Source organism: Cryptomeria japonica, unplaced genomic scaffold (assembly GCF_030272615.1).
Source record: "Cryptomeria japonica unplaced genomic scaffold, Sugi_1.0 HiC_scaffold_15, whole genome shotgun sequence".
NCBI lineage: Eukaryota > Viridiplantae > Streptophyta > Pinopsida > Cupressales > Cupressaceae > Cryptomeria > Cryptomeria japonica.
In genome coordinates, this window is record NW_026728837.1 from 1,427,501 (window position 1) to 1,445,000 (window position 17,500).

Consider the following 17,500-nt stretch of genomic DNA (forward strand, 5'->3'; position numbering starts at 1 on the left):
CGGGTGCGCACCTCGCGTGCACCTTCGCCGGGGTGAGCACCTTGGTGTGCAGACCTTGGTTGGGTTGCGTGCCCTGGTGCGCACCAAGGAGCGCTCTGAAGTGTGCTCCAAGGTGCGGCGTGCACGAAGTCGGAGCCCGGTTTGCCCCGGGTGTGCACCTCGGGTGCGCACCTCGCGTGCACCTTCGCTGCGGTGGGCACCTTGGCTGGGTTGCGCGCCTTGGTGGGCACCATGCAGTGCACGAAGTCGGAGCCCGGATTGCCCCGGGCGCGCACCTCCGCCAGGGTGGGCACCTTGGTGCGCACAACTTGCCTGGGCTGCGCACCAGGAAGGGCTCAAGATGGCACCCGCGTTCCGTTTTTTTCACTATCTTTCAGAACGGAAATTTTAAAATCTCGTTTTTTTTTGCCTTTTCTGGAAATTAGTGAAGGCAGCGCATCAAAGGTGCGCAACGCTGGTGCGAACCTGGGAGCGCTCCGATGTGTGCTCCAAGGTGCGGCGTGCACGAAGTCGGACCCCGGTTTGCCCCGGGTGCGCACCTCGCGTGCACCTTGGTGCGCACACCTTGGCTGGGTTGCGCGCCCTGGTGGGCACCATGGTGCGCACCAAGGAGCGCTCCGAAGTGTGCTCCAAGGTGCGGCGTGCACGAAGTCGGAGCCCGGTTTGCCCCGGGTGCGCACCTCGCGTGCACCTTCGCCGCGGTGGGCACCATGGCGTGCACGAAGTCGGAGCCCGGTTTGCCCCGGGTGCGCACCTCGCGTGCACCTTCGCCGGGGTGGGCACCTTGGTGTGCAGACCTTGGCTGGGTTGCGCGCCCTGGTGGGCACCATGGTGCGCACCAAGGAGCGCTCCGAAGTGTGCTCCAAGGTGCGGCCTGCACGAAGTCGGAGCCCGGTTTGCCCCGGGTGTGCACCTCGGGTGGGCACCTTGGTGCGCATGCCTTGCCTGGGCTGCGCACCAGGGCGGGCTCAAGATGGCACCCGCGTTCCTTTTTTTTCACTATCTTTCAAAACGGAAATTTTAAAATCTCATTTTTTTTTGCCTTTTTCTGGAAATTAGTGAAGGCAGCGCATCAAAGGTGCGCACCTCGCTGCCCACCACGGTGCGCAACGCCGGTGGGCACCCGGGAGTGCTTCGAAGTGTGCTCCAAGGTGCTGCGTGCACGTTGTCGGAGCCCGGTTTGCCCCGGGTGCGCACCTCGCGTGCACCTTCGTCGGGGTGGGCACCTTGGCTGGGTTTGCCCCGGCTGCGCTCCGAAGCGGGGTTATTGGAGCGCCGCCTCTTTTTTTGTCGGAGCGTTTGGTGGGGTTTCTCGCATTGGCTCTTCCGAGGCCCGGTTGCCACCCTGGCGCGCACGAAGTCGGAAGTAGGGTTAATTGCCCGGGTGCGCACCTTTGCCAGGGTGGGCACCTTACCTGGGCTGCGCACCAGGGCGGGCTCAAGATGGCACGCGCGTTCCGTTTTTTTCACTATCTTTCAAAACGGAAATTTTAAAATCTCCTTTTTTTTTTGCCTTTTCTGGAAATTAGTGAAGGCAGCGCATCAAAGGTGCGCACCTCGCTGCCCACCTTGGTGTGCTCTGAGGTGCGCACCCGGGAGCGCTACGAAGTGTGCTCCAAGGTGCGGCGTGCACGTTGTCGGAGCCCGGTTTGCCCCGGGTGCGCACCTCGCCTGCACCTTGGCCGGGGTGGGCACCTTGGCTGGGTTTGCCCAGGGTGCGCTCCGAAGCGGGGTTACTGGAGCGCCCCCTCTTTTTTTGTCAGAGCGTTTGGTGGGGTTTCTCGCATTGGCTCTTCCCAGGCCCGGTTGTTGGGTGCGCTCCCACCCTGGCGCGCGCGAAGTTGGAAGTTGGGTTAATTGCCCGGGCGCGCACCTTCGCCAGGGTGGGCACCTTGGTGCGCACACCTTGGCTGGGCTGCGCACCAGGGCGGGCTCAAGATGGCACCAGCATTCCCTTTTTCTCACTATCTTTCAAAACGGAAATTTTAAAATCTCGTTTTTTTTTTGCCTTTTATGGAAATTAGTGAAGGCATCGCATCAAAGGTGCGCACCTCGCTGCCCACCTTGGTGTGCTCCGAGGTGCCCACCACGGTGCGCAACGCCGGTGCGAACCCGGGAGCGCCCCGATGTGTGCTCCAAGGTGCGGCGTGCACGAAGTCGGACCCCGGTTTGCCCCGGGTGCGCACCTCGCGTGCACCTTGGTGCGCACACCTTGGCTGGGTTGCGCGGCCTGGTGGGCACCATGGTGCGCACCAAGGAGCGCTCCGAAGTGTGCTCCAAGGTGCGGCGTGCACGAAGTCGGAGCCCGGTTTGCCCCGGGTACGCACCTCGCGTGCACCTTCGCCGGGGTGGGCACCTCGGCTGGGTTGCGCGCCCTGGTGCGCACCAAGGAGCGCTCCGAAGTGTGCTCCAAGGTGCGGCGTGCACGAAGTCGGAGCCCGGTTTGCCCCGGGTGCGCACCTTCGCCGCGGTGCGCACCATGGCGTGCACGAAGTCGGAGCCCGGTTTGCCCCGGGTGCGCACCTCGCGTGCACCTTCGGCGGGGTTGCGCGCCCTGGTGGGCACCATGGTGCGCACCAAGGAGCGCTCCGAAGTGTGCTCCAAGGTGCGGCGTGCACGAAGTCGGAGCCCGGTTTGCCCCGGGTGCGCACCTCGCGTGCACCTTCGGCGGGGTTGCGCGCCCTGGTGGGCACCATGGTGCGCACCAAGGAGCGCTCCGAAGTGTGCTCCAAGGTGCGGCGTGCACGAAGTCGGAGCCCGGTTTGCCCCGGGTGCGCACCTCGCGTGCACCTTCGCCGCGGTGGGCACCATGGCGTGCACGAAGTCGGAGCCCGGTTTGCCCCGGGTGCGCACCTCGCGTGCACCTTCGCCGGGGTGGGCACCTCGGCTGGGTTGCGCGCCCTGGTGCGCACCAAGGAGCGCTCCGAAGTGTGCTCCAAGGTGCGGCGTGCACGAAGTCGGAGCCCGGTTTGCCCCGGGTGCGCACCTCGCGTGCACCTTCGCCAGGGTGGGCACCTCGGTGCGCACACCTTCTCAATGTTTTCTTGCCTTTTCTGGAAATTGGTGAAGGCAGCGCATCAAAGGTGCGCACCTCGGTGTGCTCCGAGGTGCGAACCCGAGAGCGCTCCGAGGTGCCCACGAAGTCGAAAGTCGGGTTAATTGCATTGTTTTCCCCGGGTGCGCTCCGAGGTGCGCAACATCGGCGCGCACCAAGGAGGGCTCCGAAGTGTGCTCCAAGGTGCGCACGATGGCGTGCACCTCTGGTGCGCACGATTCGGAGCTCGGTTTGACCGGGGTGCGCACACCTTGGCTGGGTTGCGCACCTTTTGTGCGCTCCAAGGTGCGCACGAAGTCGGAGCTCGGTTTGCCCCGGGTGCGCACCTTCGCCAGGGTGCGCACCTTGATGCGCACGCCTTGGCTGGGCTGCGCACCTTGGTGGGCGCCATGGTGCGCACCTTTCGTGCGCTCCAAGGTGCGCACGAAGTCGGAGCTCGGTTTGCCCCGGGTGCGCACCTTGGTGGGCGCCATGGTGCACTCCGAGGTGCCCAAGATTGGTGCGCACCAAGGAGCGCTCCGAAGTGCGCTCCAAGGTGCGCGCGAAGTCGAAAGTTGGGTTAATTGTCCGGTTTGCCTCGGGTGCGCACCTTGCGTGCACCTTCGCCAGGGTGGGCGCCTTGGTGCGCACACCTTGGCTGGGCTGCGCACACCTTGGCACCCGCGTTTCCTTCATTTTAAATTTTTTTTTTTTACAATCTCTCAAGTGGGAAATTCTATAATCTCAACTTTTTTTGCCTTTTCAGGAAACTTTTGAATGGAGCGCATCATTGGTGCGCTCCGAAGTGTGCTCCAAAGCTCTCTCCAGCTGCGTGCACCTGCCCCGGCCGCGCACCCGGCCCCGCCCAGCTTCGCTCACCTGTCCCGGGCGTCTGGTGCGGAACCTTAGAGTAAGAAACATCACCGTGCACCTTGGCCAACGTGCGCGACTCGACCGAGCGCGCACTGGCCGAGGTGCACACCGATTTCACCTGGGTGCGCGCGCAGCACCTCGGGCGCACCGGGGTGCGCGCACAACGCCCGGGTTGCACCGTGGCCTGTGTGCTCGGGGCGCCTCGGGTGCGCGCTCGGTGTCGCCCCCGCGCGCGCGGTAGTGCGGGCAGCGCACCCCGGCCCGGCCCGGCCCCGACGAGAACGCAAACGGGCAAAAGGTTTATTCAAATAGCATTGCGACGCCCGGCGAAAAACTAAAAAAGGGTGCAACACCGGGACTTCCCGGGAGGTCACCCATCCCAGTACTACTCCGGCCCAAGCGCGCTTAACTGCGGAGTTCTGATGGGATCCGGTGCACTAACGCTGGTATGATCGCACCCGTTATGAGCTTGTCGCAGTGTGTACTTAGCAAACCGCGACCCACGTGCGAATCCACCCCGGCCACCCACCCCCGTCGAGGTGCACACCCTCCCTCGCGAAGTGCGCCCCGTTCGCCAAGTGTGAGCCCTGCCCGGGTGCGCGCACCTTGCTAGGGCGTCGGGTGTGCACCCGGCCCGGCCTACGTGCGTGCACCTGGAGGGGGCGTCGTGTGCGTGCAGTGTCCCGTCTGCAACGCGGTGCCCACACACCACCTCGGGCGCAACGACCTGCGCTCACATGTGGGCCGAGTGCACCTTGGTGCATGTTCGGGGCGCCTCGGGTGCACGCTCGATCTTGCCCCGGTGCACCAAGGCGCTCGGTTTGCCCCGGGTGCGCACTTGGTGCAAGGTGGGCACCCAAAATAGGGATCAAGCACCAAAACACAAGTTTCGGGATGCAAAATGGGACCCAAGGACCACAAATGCGTTCCAAGACCCATGATGGGTCCACGAGAACAAAAATGTGTTCCGAGACTTAATAAACAAATATTGGGTTTTAGGAGAAGAAACATGCTCTGATGCCCAAAACGAGAATCGACCCCGAAAAGGCCACAGGCCAAAAGTGGGATGCGAGACAAAAAAAAATGGGACCCGAGGACCAAAATTGGGTTCCCAGGTCGAAGACAGGGCAACCGGACAAGAAACGACCTCTAAGGCTCGAAATGAGTCCCGACGACTAAAACTTGACAAGAAGCACCCATCAGGCACCCAACTCGACACCCATGGGATGCCGACCCACCCGGGCTTCCACCTAGCACACCTTGGCACCCACCCACCCTCGCACCCAACCTCGCACCCAACTTAGCACCTTTGAACCCACATTGGCACTCACCCTGACCCTGGCACCTTGGAACCCACATTGGCACTCACCTTGACCCTGGCACCCACCTTTGCACTCACCTTGGGACCCACCCTGGCTCCCACCTCGGCACCCACCCAGACACCCACCTTGGTTCCTTGGCACCCACCTTGGATCCTTGGCACCCACCCCGACACCCACCTTGGCACGCAACTTGGCTACTTGCCACCCACCTTGGCTCCTTGACGCCCACCCCGACAACCACCCCGTGACCTACCCTGGCTAGGGTTGGTGCACACCCACCCTGGTGCCCACCTTGGCACCCACCCTATGACCCACCTTGGCACGCACCTTAGTACCCACCCCGTTACCCACCCTAGGACCCACCCCGTGACCCACCTTGGCCAGGGTGGGTGCACCCACCCTGGTGCCCACCTTGGCACCCACCCATCCTAGCACCCAGCCTGTGACCGGGCTTGGAACCCAACCTTGCACCCGCACCCGTCTTGGCCAGTGTGGGTGCGCACCCATCCTGGCACCCACGTTGTGACACACCCTTTAACCCACGCACCCTAGCACCCACGTTGGCACCCACCTTGGAACCCAACCTAGCAACTTGGCACCCACCCCGTGACCCACCTTGGCATCCACCATAGCAGTCGCCGACTTGGCACCCACCTCGGCACCCACCTTGACACTTGTGGACCCACCTTGCCACTCACCCTAGCATCGACCCATCCTAGCACCCACCCTGGCACCTTTGCACCCTAGCACTCACCCATCCTAGCACCTAACCTGTGACCCACCTTGACACTCACCCTCGCACCCACCTTGGAACCCAACCTAGCACCCACCCACCCTGACACCAACCCTAGCACCTACCCACCCTTGCACCCACCCTGTGACCCATCTTGGCACCCACCCATCCTACCACTCAACCTATCACCCACCTTCTCACCCACCTTGGCATCCACCTTAGCACCCACCCACACTGGCACCTTGGCACCCACCTCGGGCAAGGTGGGTGCACACCCACCCTGGCACCCAATTTAGAACCCACCGAGCATGTTACCCACCTTGGCACCCACATTGCAGCCCACCCTAGTACCCACCCTATGACCCACATTGGCATCCACACCCTAGCACCCAGGCACCTCGACACCCGCCTTGACACCCACCCTAGCACTGAACCTGTGACCCACCTTGGAACTCACCCTAGAACCCACCCACCCTGTGAACCACCTTGGCATCCACCTTAGCACCCACCCACCTTGGCACCCACTCTAGCACTCACCCATCCTAACACCCAACTTGTTACCCACCTTGGCACCCGCCCTCGCGTCCACCTTGAAACCCACCCTAGCACCCACCCACGCAGGAGCCCACCTTGGCACCCAACCTAACACCCACGCATCCTGGCACCCAACTTGTGACCCACCTTGGAACCCACCCTAGTACCCACCTTTGAACCCACTATATCACCAACCCACCTTGGCACCCACCCTATGACCCTCTTTGGAATCCACCCTAGCACGCACCCACCCTGGCACCCACCATGGAGCGCACCCTAGCACCCACCCACCTCGGCACGCACCTCAACACCCACCTTGGTGTGCGCACTGCGCCAACCTCTCAAAGACCCTATGTGGTGCGCTCCAAAGTGTACACCTTTGGTGCGCTCCAAGGTGCGCACCTTTGGTGCACACCGAGGTGCACACCAAAGTGTGCACCGAGGTGAGCACCAAAGTGCACTCCAGGGTGCACACCAAGGCGTGCACCTTTGGTGCGGTCAATGCAAACGAATTCGGAAGTTGGGGTCGATGTCCTAATCGCTGCTGCAGACTACACGTATGAGAATCGGACAAATAGCTTTATATAGGGGAGGTGTTGCGTTTGATGGGTCGACTCCCCTGGTTGTGTGCACTGCACCAACTTCAAAGACCCTGTCTTGTTTAAGAAGTCAAAAGTTGGGGTGGATGTCCTAATCATTGCTGCAGTCTACGCATGTATGAGAATCAGACAAATAGCTTATATAGGGGAGGTGTTGCATTCGGTGGGTTGACTCCCCTGGTTGTGCGCACTGCGCCAACCTCAAAGACCCCGCATAGCAGAAGAAGTCGGAAGTCGGATTTTGGTGAGCACCAAGGCGTGCACCTTTGGTGCGGTCAACGCAGACGAATTCAGAAGTTGGGGTGGATGTCCTAATCGTTGTTGCAGGCTACACATGTATGAGAATCAGACAAATAGCTTATATAGGGGAGGTGTTGGGTTTGATGGGTCAACTCCCTTGGTTGTGCGCATTACGCCAACCTCAAAGACCTTGTTTTCGTTAAGAAGTCAAAAGTTGGGGTCAATGTCCTAATGGCTCCTGCAGGCTACACATGTATGAGAATCGGACAAATAGCTTATATAGGGGAGGTGTTGGGTTTGATGGGTCGACTCCCCTGGTTGTGCGCATTACGTCAACCTCAAAGACCTTGTTTTCGTTAAGAAGTCAAAAGTTGGGGTCGATGTCCTAATTGCTCCTGTAGACTACACATGTATGAGAATCAGACAAATAGCTTATATAGGGGAGGTGTTGGGTTTGATGGGTTGACTCCCCTAGTTGTTCGCATTACACCAACCTCAAAGACCTTGTTTTCGTTTAGAAGCCGAAAGTTGGGGTCGATGTCCTAATTGCTCCTGCAGGCTACGCATGTATGAGAATCAGACAAATAGCTTATATAGGGGAGGTGTTGGGTTTGATGGGTCGACTCCCCTGGTTGTGCGCATTGCGCCAACCTCAAAGACCCTGCATTGCGGATGAAGTCGAAAGTCAGAGTTTGGTGTGCTACAAGGTGTGGTCGAAGGTGCTCACCTAGGTGTGCACCTTTGGAGCACAGGAAAAGTGCCCTCCAAAAGTGCGCACCTTTGGAGTGCACAAAAGTGCCCTCCAAAAGTGCGCACCTTTGGAGCGCAGAAAAGTGCCCTCCAAAAAGTGCCCTCCAAAAGTGCGCACCTTTGGAGCGCAGAAAAGTGCCCTCCAAAAGTGCGCACCTTTGGAGCGCAGAAAAGTGCCCTCCAAAAAGTGCCCTCCAAAAGTGCGCACCTTTGGAGCGCAGAAAAGTGCCCTCCAAAAGTGCGCACCTTTGGAGCGCAGAAAAGTGCCCTCCAAAAAGTGCCCTCCAAAAGTGCGCACCTTTGGAGCGCAGAAAAGTGCCCTCCAAAAAGTGCCCTCCAAAAGTGCGCACCTTTGGAGCGCAGAAAAGTGCCCTCCAAAAAGTGCCCTCCAAAAGTGCGCACCTTTGGAGCGCAGAAAAGTGCCCTCCAAAAAGTGCCCTCCAAAAGTGCGCACCTTTGGAGCGCAGAAAAGTGCCCTCCAAAAAGTGCCCTCCAAAAGTGCGCACCTTTGGAGCGCAGAAAAGTGCCCTCCAAAAGTGCGCACCTTTGGAGCGCACAAAAGTGCCCTCCAAAAGTGCGCACTTTTGGTGCGCACCAAGGCGCTGGTTCGGTCGTTGCAGGCGAGTTCGGAAGTTGGGGTCGATGTCCTGAGCGGAGGTGCAAACTACACAGGTGTCGGAATCGGACAAATAGCTTATATAGGGGAGGTGTATGCTTCGATGGGTCGACTCCCCAGGTTGAGCGCACCGCGCCAACCTCAAAGACCCTACGGTATGGATGAAGTCGGAAGTTGGGTCCGATGACCAATTCGATTAGTAGGTATGCTCATGAGGTCGGAATTTGGGTCCGATGACCTGCCATGTGCAGGAAGGCGAATGTTGACACTGTGCGTTGCAAGGTGCACACCAAGGCGCTGGTGCGGTCTTTTTAGTCGAGTTCGGAAGTTGGGGTCGATGTCCTGATCGGAGGTGCAAGCTACACAGGTGTGGGAATCGGACAAATAGCTTATATAGGGGAGGTGTATGCTTCGTTGGGTCGACTCCCCGGGTTGAGCGCACCGCGCCAACCTCAAAGACCCTACGGTATGGATGAAGTCGGAAGTTGGGTCCGATGACCGATTCGATATGTAGGCATACTCGCGAGGTCGGAATTTGGGTCCGATGACCTGCCACGTGCAGGAAGGCGAATGTTGGCACTGTGCGTTGCAAGGTGCGCACCAAGGCGCTGGTTCGGTCGTTGGAGGCGAGTTCGGAAGTTGGGGTCGATGTCTTGATCGGAGGTGCAAACTACACAGGTGTGGGAATCGGACAAATAGCTTATATAGGGGAGGTGTATGCTTCGTTGGGTCGACTCCCCGGGTTGAGCGCACCGCGCCAACCTCAAAGACCCTACGGTATGGATGAAGTCGGAAGTTGGGTCCGATGACCGATTCGATATGTAGGCATACTCGCGAGGTCGGAATTTGGGTCCGATGACCTGCCATGTGCAGGAAGGCGAATGTTGGGACTGTGCGTCGCAAGGTGCGCACCAAGGCGCTGGTGCCGTCGTTGCAGTCGAGTTCGGAAGTTGGGGTCGATGTCCTGGTCAGAGGTGCAAACTACACAGGTGTGGGAATCGGACAAATAGCTTATATAGGGGAGGTGTATGCTTCGATGGGTCGACTCCCTGGGTTGAGCGCACCGCGCCAACCTCAAAGACCCTACAGTATGGATGAAGTCGGAAGTTGGGTCCGATGACCGATTCGATACGTAGGCATATTGGCGAGGTCTGAATTTGTGTCCGATGACCTGCCATGCGCAGGAAGGCGGAATTTGGGTCCGATGACCGAGTTGATGGCGTGCCATGCGCAGAAAGGCGGAATTTGGGTCCGATGACCGAGTTGATGTTGATGGCCCGCCATGCACAGGAAGGCGGAATTTGGGTCCGATGACCGATTTGAAGGCGTGCCATACGCAAAAAGGCGGAGTTTGGGTCCGATGACCGAGTTGATATTGATGGCCCGCCATGCGCAGGAAGGCGGAATTTGGGTCCGATGACCTGACATACGCATGGAGTCCGACTCGGGGGCCGATGTTCGATTCGATGACTTGCATTGTGGGTAAAGTCGGAAGTTGTGGTCTTTGACCCGATTCGATGACCAGACTTCGGCTGCTTGAGAATCGGACAAATAACTTATATAGGGGAGGTAGTGTTCTCGAGCATCCTCCCCCCGTGCCCGTTTATGTCGATTGATGCTGGTGCTCGACTGGTTGGAGCGCTCGGATGCAAAAATCTTGCACCAGGATTTATCGATTGTGATGGACACGGCAAGTCTCCTGATTGCTATGCAGGAGCTCATCGTGAATCTCTATGCGGCCTTGGTATGGACTCGACCTGCGGAATGGTTCGGCAATGGTAGTCGCTCCAACACGTCCTTGCAATGGCCACAGAGGTGATTCGACTAGAGCTCCAGTCTAGCTTTTGGGTTGCTTGGCGGACTGGTATAGCCGCGATCGAGTTCCGGCCATGAACGTTTTAGATAGCTCTTGGGCTTTCTGGGACGGAAGTCGGAAGTTTGGGCTGTTGTCCGATTTGATGACCATTCTTCGGATGTGTGAGAATCGGACAAATAACTTATATAGGGGACTGTGTTGTCTCACGCAGCCCCCTCCGTGCCCCTCTATCTCGACCGATGTTGGTGCTTGAAAGGGTTGGGATCGCTCGGATTTATAAACGTGCACCACCATTTGTCGAGTGTGAGGGACGCGGCAGGTCTCCTAAATGCTATGCGGGCGCTCTCTGAGAATCTCTATCCGGCCTCGACACAGACTAGTCTTGCTGAATGGTTTGGCACTGGTAGTCGATCCAACACGTCGTTGTTGTGGCCGCCTAGGCGATTCGATTCGAGCCCCCGTCTAGCTTTTGGGTTGCTTGGCGGATTTTGCCCTATCCGCAAGTGAGCTCGGTCCCTAAACGTTCGAGAAACCCGATTGCTATGCGCCGACTCTCTTTCTTGCGAGCCTCCATCTAGCTTTTGGGTCTCTACGGAACGGAAGTCGGAATCTGGGACCGTTGTTTGATTCGACGAGGCAGACTACGGTTGTGCGAGAATCGGACAAATAACTTATATAGGGGAGGTGTTGACTGGAGCATTCTCCCCCGTGCCCCTCTAACTCGACCAATGCTGGCGCTCGAACGGTGGTAGCGCTCGGATTTTCATTGAGCGCCAGCATTGGTCGATTTAGAGGGGCATGCGAGATTCCCGAATGCTATGCGAGGGCTCTAACGGAAATGTCTATTGGTTTCGGTATGGATGCAATTGCGAGTGGTTCGGCAAAGGTAGTCGTTCCGATGCGTCCATGTCGTGGCCAAATCGATAATTCGATTTGAGCCCTCGTATAGCATTTGGGTCTCTCGATGTGATTCCGCATTCCAGTCCCTTTGGGCACTGCTTGAGCCGCATCCCAGGGGGTTCCCTTCCCAATAATCTGCCTCGCAACCCGATTGCTATGCGGTGAGGCTCCTCGGCCGCCTCGGAACTATCTGTGTATCAGACGCATCGCGGGATAAGGGGTTGGCAACGGTAGTCGCCCCAAGCGCGTCTGATGCTTGGACCATTCCGAGGCGGCCCTGAAGCCTCTTCCGTCTAGCCGTTGGGTCCTTCTCGCCGCATCCCTCGCCTCGCACCCCGATTGCTATGCGGTGAGGCTCCTCGGCCGCCTCGGAACTATCTGTGTATCGGACGCGTCGCGGGATAAGGGGTTGTCACTGGTAGTCGCCCCAAGCGCGTCCGATGCTTGGACCATTCCGAGGCGGCCCTGAAGCCTCTTCCGTCTAGCCGTTGGGTCCTTCTCGCCGCATCCCTCGCCTCGCACCCCGATTGCTATGCGGTGAGGCTCCTCGGCCGCCTCGGAACTATCTGTGTATCGGACGCGTCGCGGGATAAGGGGTTGTCATTGGTAGTCGCCCCAAGCGCGTCCGATGCTTGGACCATTCCGAGGCAGCCCTGAAGCCTCTTCCGTCTAGCCGTTGGGTCCTTCTCGCCGCATCCCTCGCCTCGCACCCCGATTGCTATGCGGTGAGGCTCCTCGGCCGCCTCGGAACTATCTGTGTATCGGACGCGTCGCGGGATAAGGGGTTGTCACTGGTAGTCGCCCCAAGCGCGTCCGATGCTTGAACCATTCCGAGGCGGCCCTGAAGCCTCTTCCGTCTAGCCGTTGGGTCCTTCTCGCCGCATCCCTCGCCTCGCACCCCGATTGCTATGCGGTGAGGCTCCTCGGCCGCCTCGGAACTATCTATGTATCGGACGCGTCGCGGGATAAGGGGTTGTCACTGGTAGTCGCCCCAAGCGCGTTCGATGCTTGGACCATTCCGAGGCGGCCCTGAAGCCTCTTCCGTCTAGCCGTTGGGTCCTTCTCGCCGCATCCCTCGCCTCGCACCCCGATTGCTATGCGGTGAGGCTCCTCGGCCGCCTTGGAACTATCTGTGTATCGGACGCGTCGCGGGATAAGGGGTTGTCACTGGTAGTCGCCCCAAGCGCGTCCGATGCTTAGACCATTCCGAGGCGGACCCGAAGCCTCTTCCGTCTAGCCGTTGGGTCCTTCTCGCCGCATCCTTCGCCTCGCACCCCGATTGCTATGCGGTGAGGCTCCTCGGCCGCCTCGGAACTATCTGTGTATCGGACGCGTCGCGGGATAAGGGGTTGTCACTGGTAGTCGCCCCAAGCGCGTCCGATGCTTGGACCATTCCGAGGCGGACCCGAAGCCTCTTCCGTCTAGCCGTTGGGTCCTTCTCGCCGCATCCCTCGCCTCGCACCCCGATTGCTATGCGGTGAGGCTCCTCGGCCGCCTTGGAACTATCTGTGTATCGGACGCGTCGCGGGATAAGGGGTTGTCACTGGTAGTCGCCCCAAGCGCGTCCGATGCTTGGACCATTCCGAGGCGGACCCGAAGCCTCTTCCGTCTAGCCGTTGGGTCCTTCTCGCCGCATCCCTCGCCTCGCACCCCGATTGCTATGCGGTGAGGCTCCTCGGCCGCCTTGGAACTATCTGTGTATCGGACGCGTCGCGGGATAAGGGGTTGTCACTGGTAGTCGCCCCAAGCGCGTCCGATGCTTGGACCATTCCGAGGCGGACCCGAAGCCTCTTCCGTCTAGCCGTTGGGTCCTTCTCGCCGCATCCCTCGCCTCGCACCCCGATTGCTATGCGGTGAGGCTCCTCGGCCGCCTTGGAACTATCTGTGTATCGGACGCGTCGCGGGATAAGGGGTTGTCACTGGTAGTCGCCCCAAGCGCGTCCGATGCTTGGACCATTCCGAGGCGGCCCCGAAGCCTCTTCCGTGTAGCCGTTGGGTCCTTCTCGCCGCATCCCTCGCCTCGCACCCCGATTGCTATGCGGTGAGGCTCCTCGGCCGCCTTGGAACTATCTGTGTATCGGACGCGTCGCGGGATAAGGGGTTGTCACTGGTAGTCGCCCCAAGCGCGTCCGATGCTTGGACCATTCCGAGGCGGCCCCGAAGCCTCTTCCGTGTAGCCGTTGGGTCCTTCTCGCCGCATCCCTCGCCTCGCACCCCGATTGCTATGCGGTGAGGCTCCTCGGCCGCCTTGGAACTATCTGTGTATCGGACGCGTCGCGGGATAAGGGGTTGTCACTGGTAGTCGCCCCAAGCGCGTCCGATGCTTGGACCATTCCGAGGCGGACCTGAAGCCTCTTCCCTCTAGCCGTTGGGGCTTTCTCGCCGCATCCCTCGCCTCGCACCCTGATTGCTATGCTGTGAGGCTCCTCGGCCGCCTTGGAACTATCTGTGTATCGGACGCATCGCGGGATAAGGGGTTGGCAGTGGTAGTCGCCCCAAGCGCATCCGATGCTTGGACCATTCCGAGGCGGCCCTGCAGCCTCTTCCGTCTAGCCGTTGGGGCCATCTCGCCGCATCCCCCACCTCGCACCACGATTGCTATGCGGTGAGGCTCCTTGGCCGCCTCGGAACTATCTGTGTATCGGACGCATCGCGGGATAAGGGGTTGTCACTGGTAGTCGCCCCAAGCGCGTCCGATGCTTGGACTATTCCGAGGCGGCCCTGCAGCCTCTTCCGTCTAGCCGTTGGGGCCATCTCGCTGCATCCCCCACCTCCTCGGCCGCCTCGGAACTATCTGTGTATCGAACGCATCGCGGGATAAGGGGTTGGCAGTGGTAGTCGCCCCAAGCGCGTCCGATGCTTGGACTATTCCGAGGCAGCCCTGCAGCCTCTTCCGTCTAGCCTTTGGGGCCATCTCGCCGCATCCCTCGCCTCGCACCCCGATTGCTATGCGGTGAGGCTCCTCGGCCGCCTGGGAACTATCTTCGTATCGGACGCATCGCGGGATAAGGGGTTGTCACTGGTAGTCGCCCCAAGCGCGTCCGATGCTTGGACTATTCCGAGGCGGCCCTGTGGCCTCTTCCGTCTAGCCGTTGGGGCCATCTCGCCGCATCCCCCACCTCGCACCCCGATTGCTATGCGGTGAGGCTCTTCGGCCGCCTTGGAACTATCTTCGTATCGGACGCATTGCGGGATAAGGGGTTGTCACTGGTAGTGGCCCCAAGCGCGTCCGATGCTTGGACTATTCCGAGGCGGCCCTGCAGCCTCTTCCGTCTAGCCGTTGGGGCCATCTCGCCGCATCCCCCACCTCGCACCCCGATTGCTATGCGGTGAGGCTCCTCGGCCGCCTTGGAACTATCTTCGTATCGGACGCATCGCGGGATAAGGGGTTGTCACTGGTAGTCGCCCCAAGCGCGTCCGATGCTTGGACTATTCCGACGCGGCCCTGTGGCCTCTTCCGTCTAGCCGTTGGGGCCATCTCGCCGCATCCCCCACCTCGCACCCCGATTGCTATGCGGTGAGGCTCCTCGGCCGCCTTGGAACCATCTTCGTATCGGACGCATCGCGGGATAGGGGGCTGTCACTGGTAGTCGCCCCAAGCGTGTCCGATGCTTGGACCATTCCTAGGCGGCCCTGAAGCCTCTTCCGTCTAGCCGTTGGGGCCTTCCCGCCCCATCCCTCGCCTCGCACCCCCGATTGCTATGCGGTGAGGCTCCTCGGCCGCCTTGGAACCATCTGTGTATCGGACGCATCGCGGGATAAGGGGTTGGCACTGGCAGTCGCCCCAAGCGCGTCCGATGCTTGGACCATTCCGAGGTGGCCCTGAAGCCTCTTCCGTCTAGCCGTTGGGGCCTTCCCGCCCCATCCCTCGCCTCGCACCCCGATTGATATGCGGTGAGGCTCCTCGGCCGCCTTGGAACTATCTGTGTATCGGACGCATCGCGGGATAAGGGGTTGGCACTGGTAGTCGTCCCAATCGCATCCGATGCTTGGACCATTCCGAGGCGGCCCTGCAGCCTCTTCCGTTTAGCCGTCGGGGCCTTCCCGCCGCATCCCTCGCCTCGCATCCCGATTCCTATGCGGTGAGTCTTCTCGGCCGCCGCGGAACTATACCTGTTATTGCTACTGCATCCTTCGGCTGGTAACCTCCTCTGCCGCCTTGGAACGTTCTCTTTGTCGGACGCGTCGCGGGATAAGGGGTTGGCACTGGTAGTCGCCCCAAGCGCGCCCGATGCATAGACCGCTCCGAGTCGACCTTGCTTTCAGCCTCTCACATGCATAGACCTCTCTGAGTCGACCCTGCAGCCTCTCACGTTTAGCCTTTGGAATCTCGCCTCACAACATGATTGCTATCCTTGATGCATCCCTTGCCTCGAGCCCTGATTGCTTTCTTGGCTGCATCCCTCCTCTCCTCACAGCCCGGTTGTCATCACTGCTTCATCCGTCGCTTCATGCATTCTGGCTGCTGGGCCCTTCCCACCGCACACCTCGATTGCTATCTCTTCTGCATCACACACCCCGATTGCTATCTCTGCTACATCCCTCGGCTCTCACTTCTGCATCCTTCGCCTCACACCTCGATTGCTATCAATGCTGCATCCGTAACCTCACACCCCGATTGCTATGCGGGGAGGCTCCTTGGCCGCCTTGGAAATTTCTGTGTGTCGGACGCACCGCGGGATAAGGGGTTGGCACTGGTAGTCGCCCCAAGTGCGCCCGATTCTTAGACCGCTTCGAGGTGACCTCGTAGCCTCTTTCGTCCAGGCTTCCTGCCTTCAACGCCCTTTTTACACCTCGATTGCTATGCGCGGGCTCGTTGGCGTCTATCACCTCTCTGCGAAGAGTGGCACGATGATTGTTGGGGTAAATCGTAGCAGTCCGATCTCTGGCCTTGGGCCATTGTGAGGGCTGATCGATTTCCTGTGCGCATCTCGTGTTCGCCCAGTAACAGACTCGACGACTTGTAATCGGTCTTGTTCCCGATTGTTCCTGGAGGTAGTCTTCGGAACTCTTGGATTTGACCTGTCACTCGAACTGTCCTCTTCCGAGGATGCTTGTGTGTGTGTGCTTGTGCCATTTCCTTGGCGGTATTAACGAGATATTAAAGAGCGGAGTGAGCGCCTCGCCCAGCTATGTTTGGGGCTCTCACTCCCTTACCCGGTGTGCGACCGCTTTGCACGTAGGTTGCGGAGCATCGCGACTCTTTCGATGTTTGGCGGTTGTCTTCCGGTGATGCGTTGGTCCCGAAGTGCACGTTACTAGCATTTCTGCCATTGTTCTCGATCTTTGGCACGTTCCTTCGTTGCAATTGGATATATATCTCCGTTTATACGCGCAGGCTTCTCCCGCCTATTCAGCGCTGTCCCACTCTCAGCACTCTCGTGGTCTCCTTGGCTTCTCTCTCCCGTGAGCGAGCTCTCTTCTCGAGTCTTTTCCATGTCCCATGGAGGTTGCCTTGCGAAATTCGGGCACACAAACGTGACCGGATAAGAGCGGAATTGCCTATGAGGAGAAGCTCACCTTAGGGAGCAGCAATGCCGAGTGTTTCGACAGAGGGTAGAGGGGGCGTTGTTTGGGCGGTTGCACAAAAGAGTGCTACGTTTGCACTGAAGGTTGCTTCTTCGTCTCCGACGAACTCTTCGAGGCAAAAAAGCTTGTTTACGGGGTCGAGGTGGGACTGTTCGTGCGAGTTGCGCCACCAAAAGTGCGTAGGGGGCATATACCTGGGAAATGGATGTCTCTGAGTGGCCTTACTCGGTCGCGTGCACGGTGCATTCTCTAACGGCAGGACTGTCGCGAGCATGTGCGGTTCGGATGTTTTCGGGTAAAGGGTTCCGTACGGGATGTTCTTCCCAGGCTCCTGTGAACCGAGACTCTGCATCGTCATGCTCCGGCTCCCGTGGGTGCTTCATGCCTCGTCGAGCTGTTTGTCGTGGACGATTAAGGCCGAGGCCTTCCTTCGAGAGGGGAATTGTTCAGGCTGGTCGAGGCGGGATTGTTCGTGCGGGGTGCACCACCAAAAGTGCGTAGGGGGCATATGCCTGGGAAATGGATGTCTCTGAGTGGCCTTACTCGGTCGCGTG

The 17,500-nt window shown here is 59.7% G+C and overlaps 1 non-coding gene across 1 annotated transcript; it reads right to left on the bottom strand.

Annotated features, from left to right (window-relative positions):
* Positions 1-4,248: 4,248 nt before the first annotated feature.
* Positions 4,249-4,367, bottom strand: LOC131860481 (5S ribosomal RNA). The gene has a single exon (XR_009359576.1). It is a non-coding gene; the product is annotated as a 5S ribosomal RNA (ribosomal RNA).
* Between the last annotated feature and the right edge of the window lie 13,133 nt (positions 4,368-17,500).